The sequence below is a fragment of the Dasypus novemcinctus genome, chromosome 7 (assembly GCF_030445035.2).
Source record: "Dasypus novemcinctus isolate mDasNov1 chromosome 7, mDasNov1.1.hap2, whole genome shotgun sequence".
In the NCBI taxonomy this organism is placed as follows: domain Eukaryota; kingdom Metazoa; phylum Chordata; class Mammalia; order Cingulata; family Dasypodidae; genus Dasypus; species Dasypus novemcinctus.
In genome coordinates, this window is record NC_080679.1 from 37,143,216 (window position 1) to 37,148,209 (window position 4,994).

General features: G+C 37.9%; 1 pseudogene; it reads right to left on the reverse strand.

Moving 5' to 3' along the window:
- Positions 1-2,748: 2,748 nt before the first annotated feature.
- Positions 2,749-4,614, reverse strand: LOC101446964 (RWD domain-containing protein 1 pseudogene; annotated as a pseudogene).
- Between the last annotated feature and the right edge of the window lie 380 nt (positions 4,615-4,994).

Sequence of the window (4,994 nt, forward strand, 5' to 3'; positions counted from 1 at the left end):
AAGACTAGTGGAAAGTTTTACTATCTGATGACTTGGACACCTGCTTCCTGCATGCTGAACCAACATGCTTTTTTGAGAGAGCTGCAGGGGAGAGATGGAAGGGAAAACAACTTTAAGAGGAAAACCACTAAGTTGAGATCTGGAATTAGGATATCTCCTTGGGCCAAGAGGAACCCCACTTATGTGTACGGAGAGGGTGAGTTTGCCCAGACATTTGAAGAGGGTGGATGTTCCAGCCCATTGTTCAGGGAGGGTTTTGCTGCCCCAGGCTACAGAGAGGGCAGAGCACATTCCCCAAGGGTTGGGGAGAATGAAATCTGAGAGGGATGGGCCTGTCCCCCATAGATTAGGGAAGGCCAGGTCATCAATTTATTGCTTTGAGAGGGTTAGAACTGTACACTTGAGATTAGGGAGAATGTCACTATCACCTCACTGTACTAAAGGGACTTAAGACTGTACCCAGAGATCAGGGAAGGTGTGGCCATCACCCCAATGTTCTTGGAGGGTAAGGTCTGGAGTTTGGTTGCCACCCAGTTGTCTGATGAGTGTGGAACCAAGAAAATGGCCATTGGACAAACCTGTGGAAAGGGTGGGCCCTCATAAGGCCCTAAAGGTGAGAAGATTTCCATCATCTTAAGAATGACTCTCAGGATTTGAAATCTAATGAAGAATGCCCTATGGGCTTACAGAACTGTAGGGGATCTGTGACTCATGTTTCCCTCCCAATTTCTCCTTAAGGTAGTGCAAATGTTTATCCTTTGTCTGTCCCTTTGTATATTTGAAGCAGATAAATTGTTTTGTATGTTTCAGAAGTCAACAGCCAGATGGGACTTTGCTCCAAGAGAAACTGTATTACTTTAAACTGGTTGTGATATGATTTTGTACTTAGCATTGTTACTGATTTAGTGTTTTTGAATATTGTAGTATCTTTTTGGAATTCAGAATCTAATTAAAGGCCCTTAACTGAAGTGATCTAATTAAAAGAACCCTTGGCTGAATCTAATCAAAAGGTCCCATCTACAGTGGGTTTACAGATACAGAAATGGATTAGCTCTAAGAACATGGTATTCTGGCATCCACCAAATTTTAAATTATCACTTTTTTTATTTTTTTATTTCTATAAGGTCCTTAGTGATGTCTCCTCTTTCATTTGAATCTCTTCTCTTTTTTATTCTTTGTCAGTCTAGCTAAATAGCTGCAAATTTTATTGATCTTTTCAAAGAAGCAACTGTTGTTTGCATTACTTTCCTCTATTGTTTTTCTATTCTCTAACTCATCTATTTTTATTGTTTTTTAAAATATGTCTCACATATTTTTTATTTCTTTATTCCCCAATTACAGTCTACTTTCATGTTAAGTATTTTCTAGAGTACCATTTTAGTTCCCTTTCTGTTCCTTTACTATAAAAATATTTAGTTAGTTTCTTAGTGATTTCCCTGGGAATTATGATTAACATCCTAATGTAAAACAATCTAGTTTGGATTAATGCTAACTTAATTTCAATAGTATAGTAAAACTTTGCTCCAATAGTAGTTCTTTTCGCTCCTACCTCCTTTGTGTTATTATTTCATACATATTACATAGTTTTATATTATAAGCCCACAAACACAGTTTTATAATTGCTGTTTTATGTAGTTCTCTTTGAAATCAGATAGAAGAAAAAAGGTCACAAAAAACCATTTATACTGTCTTTTATACTTTTTTTTAAAGATTAAAAAAAATTTTCTCTTCCCTTCGCCCACTCCCCCGCCCTTCCCGCCCCCCCCCCCCCCCCCCCCGTTGTCTGCTCTCTGTGTCCATTCGCTGTGTGTTCTTCTGTGTTCACTTGTATTCTTGTCAGCAGTGCTGGGAATCTGTGTCTCTTTTTGTTGCGTCATCTTGCTGCATCAGCTCTCTGTGTGTGTGGCACCACTCCTGGGCAGGCTGTATTTTTTTTGCATGGGCGGCTCTCCTTATGGGGTGCACTCCTTGCACGTGGGGTTCCCCAATGCGGGTGACACCCCCGCATGGCACGGCACTTCTTGTGCACATCAGCACTGTGCATGGGCCAGCTCACCACACGGGTCAGGATGCCCTGGGTTTGAACCCTGGACCTCCCATGTAGTAGGTGGATGCTCTATCCATTGAGCCAAATCTACTTCCCTGTCTTTTATACTTACTTACGAAGTTAGTTTTATCAGTGTTCTTTATTTTTTGTGTGAATTCAAGATACTGTCCAGTGTCCTTTCATTTAACCTAAAGGAGTTCCTTTAATATTTCTTGCAGGACAGAACAATTAGTAACCTTTCATTATTTATTTATCTGGGAATGTCCTGATTTCTCCTTTTTTTCCCCTTTATTTTTAAAGAAGCTTTAGATTACATAAATGTTACATCTAATAATATAGGGGATTCCCATATACCCCACCTCTTCTCCCTTCCATACGTTCCCCCATTCACAACATCTTTCATTAGTGTAGAACATTTATTACAATTGATGAACACATATTGAAGCATTGCTACTAAGCATGGTCTATAGTTTACATTATGGTTTACACTTTGCACTGCACAGTTTTATAGGTTTTGACAAAATGTATAATGGCTTGTATTTGTCATAGCACTGTCATGCAGAATAATTCCAATGTCCCCAAAATTCCCCATGTTACACCCATTCTTCCCTCTCCCTTCCCTCAGAACCTCTGGTGACTATTGTTTTTATATCAATGTTACAAATTCTTCTATTACTAGAATAATAGTAAGTCTACATTAGTCCATAGTTGCATTCACACCTTATGTTTGTTCATTCCTCAATCTTGAGGATTTCGGGATGGTGATGCCCACTCTGCTTCTGATTGAGAGGGGACTTAGTCTCCTCCATTTTTTAAGGATGTTTTCCTATATACAGAATTCTTGTTTGACAGGTGTTTTTTTTTTCTTTCAGCTATTTGAATATTATCACTGACTTCTGGTCTCCAGGGCTTCTAATGAGAAGCCAGTTGTTAATCTTACTGAGGATCTCTTGTATGTGATGTGTCATTTTCTTTAGCTATTTCAAGATTCTCTCTCTGCTTTTGTCTTTGTATTTCCCCCCTCCAAATTTTATGGTCATTGCTGAAAGTCATCAGAAGCATATTCTCCTGAAAATTATTTTTTTTCTCAGAAAAATGAAAGGAAAATAAAAAACCTGTCAGCATAGCCACAGATGCTGTGGCAGTCAAACCTCTCTGCAGATAGAGATAGTTCTCAGTCAGTTGAGTCACTCTCTGGGTCATCAGGATTGCAGTCTGGGTTATCCTCATCACCCTCCAGCTCCAAATCATCCACTTCCTAGAACAAAGACTTATCTACCTCCACATTGTTTCCAGCATCCTCCAAGAACTGGATATTGGATGTGTCAAGATTATGATCTGTATCAAAAGGCTGCTTTCCACTTAATTAATTTTTTCCTGCTTGTTATTCTTCTTTTATTTGTTTCTTTTTAATCTTTAAGAGCTCTGCATCAAACTTAGCTTTCCAACTTAAGAAATTTTCAATTGTAAAAGGAGTACCATGAAATAATTGCTTTTCAGCTTCTTCTGCTTCCTTAGTTTCTTTCCTTCTTCTAGTTTTTATTTGATCTACTATTTCATTTAATTTTTCTTGCTCAGCGGACACTAAAGTAAAGATCATTACCACACCAAGATTTTCTTCTGCCTGTAATGATAACAATTTTTAAAACATCTGTGACACCGTTTTCTTCTAAATTTTCCTGGAAGAATACTTCATAAAGGGGAGCTTCATCTGGGCATTTTTACTATATGTAAACTTCAGTGTAATCTGGACAGTTTCATCATTTTCTCCAGCCTCAGATGTCACAATAATGGTGAAGTTGGGTGGATTTTTTGATAATACTGTGAAGGAGTTGGGGTGGATGGACTCCAGAGCTTCCAGCTCCTTGTGCTGCTCTTTGCTATAATCTGTTATTGTGACCTCTGCTGCAGCCCAGGGATCACCCACATGTGGAGATGGTGCCCTGCAGCTGAGACAGCTAGCTTTGTCTTAAAACAAGCTTTCTTTTTGGAATATGTGTTTAGGTGTGGTTCTCCTTGAATTTATCCTACTTGGAGTTTGTTGCATTTCTAGGAGGTGTAGATTAATTTTTAAAAAATCATCTTTGGGAAAGTTTTGGCATAATTTCTTTAAATATTCTTTTTGTCTCTTTCCTCTCCTGCTGGGGTGCATATTACGCACACGTTGGTATGCTTGATAATGTCTCACAGGTATCTGAGGCTCTGTTCACTTTTCTTCATTCTTTTTTGTTTTTCAAAATGAAAAAGCTCAATTGAGTTATATTCAAGCTTGCTGATCTTTCTGTTAAGTTCAAATCTACTGTTGAGTCTTTCTGTTGAATTTTCACTTTGATTATTATACTTTTCAATTCTAAAATTTCCATTTGGTTCTTTTAATAATTTCTATCTATTATATTCTCTATCTGGTGAGATATAATTCTCATATTTCCCTTTAATTCTTTAACATGATATCCTTTAGTTCTTTGAACATGCTTATGATAGCTGATTTTAAGTCTTTTGTCTAGTAAGTACCTCTGGGTGCCTGAAGGATGATTTCTGTTGACAGCTCTTTTCCTGTTTCTTTGCATGTCCTGTAATTTTTTGTTGAAAACTAGACATTAAAGATATTTTAATGTGGCAAGTCTAGAAATCAGCTTGTCCCATGGGTTTGTTATTTTTTTTCCCAGTTTTGTTAGTATTGTTGTTGCTGTTTGTTTATTTAGTGGCTTTCTTGAGTTTTCTGTAGTTTGCATCAATTGAAGTTTCTGCTAGGTTAACTTAGTGGTCAGCTAACTAATTGGTCAGAGAATTTCTTAAATGCCTTGAACAGTATGTTTTCTCCCTTAACCAGGGAGCTCTGTGTGCATGTGTTGAAGCATACCTTCAATACTCAGGCAGTTTACAACTCTGCCTTAGTCTCCACTCTCTTCTTGCACAGGACTCAAAGCCAATCAAAGGTGAGAAACAG